This window comes from Mus pahari, chromosome 10, assembly GCF_900095145.1.
Source record: "Mus pahari chromosome 10, PAHARI_EIJ_v1.1, whole genome shotgun sequence".
Classification (NCBI taxonomy): Eukaryota; Metazoa; Chordata; class Mammalia; order Rodentia; family Muridae; genus Mus; species Mus pahari.
Window position 1 is genome coordinate 15,701,518 of NC_034599.1, and position 1,244 is coordinate 15,702,761.

Genomic DNA, 1,244 nt, shown 5'->3' on the forward strand with positions numbered 1-1,244 from the left:
TAAGAATTTTTACTATACCCCAATGTCTGTGTCTGTATGAAGCAATGTATTACCCTGTTTTCATTTGTATGGTTGTAAGGTAAGGAATCCTAGTTGTAGAGATGCTGTGGAAAATAGTCTCAAGTATAATCAAATACAGTCTTGGTGTACATGTCTACCACTACCATGTTCTTAAACTGCACATTCCATGGCTACAGCCCTGTTACTTGTCTTCTAAAATGTACATGTATACATGTACCTGCTAAGTGCTGTGTGATTTCTTTAAAGCAATGTATACCTGTAGAATGCTTCTGCAAATTCAATAAAGTTGTTAAATTTGAAAAAAAAAAAAAAGAAGGTAAAAGCTTAGAGAGAGTAAGAAATGTGAAAGCTTAAGAGAGAGGTAAAAGCTTAGAGAGAGTAAGAAAAGTGAAAGCTTAAGAGAGCAAGGAGGGGCCAAGCTGTCCCTCTTATAGTGGGCTGTGTTATCTTGCTGTTGCTAGGTAACTGTGTGGAGGAGTCTAGCCAGAAGGCCAGAAGCTTGGGACATTGTCTACGTGACTGCTAGCTACATGCCTCTCCTGTGGAGGCTGTGGGGGAGGTAACTTAGATAAGAGCCAAGGGTCCAAGAGACGTGATTGAACACCTACTGTCCCATGTAGGTGGAAATTAACCACCCACCAGGTCTCACGGACCTAAACTTGATTGGAAACCACAATGTCTGTGCATAGCCCATTGCCCCACAATCTCTGCCTCTTACATTCTTTTTTCTTTCTCTTCCACAGGGTTCCCTAAGCTCTCAGGGGAAGGATTTGATGGACACATCCATTTAGACCTGAGTATTTCAAGGACTCCCTCTCTTTCTGTGTAATGTCTGGCTGTAGGTCTGTGTATTTGTTTCCATCTAATGCAGGATACTTCTTTGAAGATGGCTGAGTAAGGCACTGATCTATTTGTAGAACAGAATGTCATTAGGAGTCATCTTATTACTGCCTCTTTTTTAAAACCACTACTATTTGATTTTATTCCAAGTCTAGCTATCTATTCTCTGATTCTTAGCCATTAAAGCAAGTCAAGTATGGGTTCTATCTCTTTGGAGTGGGCCTTAAATCAAACTAATTATTGGTTTGTTAGTCCTACAAGCTTTGATTCAACATTGCCCTAGCATATTTGCAGGCAGAAGAGGCTGTATACCATCCACTTTTAGCAGCTGAGTAATCATCTATCATATAAATGTACCCCAGTTTCTTTTTTTTTAATTTTTT

The 1,244-nt window shown here is 39.6% G+C and overlaps 1 protein-coding gene across 1 annotated transcript in view; it reads left to right on the forward strand.

Annotated features, from left to right (window-relative positions):
* Nucleotides 1-1,029: 1,029 nt before the first annotated feature.
* The window catches only part of LOC110327632 (olfactory receptor 7D4-like), a 3,360-nt gene continuing 3,145 nt past the window's right edge, over nt 1,030-1,244 (forward strand). Inside the window, exon 1 of the mRNA XM_021206717.1 lies at nt 1,030-1,074. The gene's annotated coding sequence lies outside the window, so the exon portion shown is untranslated. The remainder of the gene's footprint in view (nt 1,075-1,244) is intronic.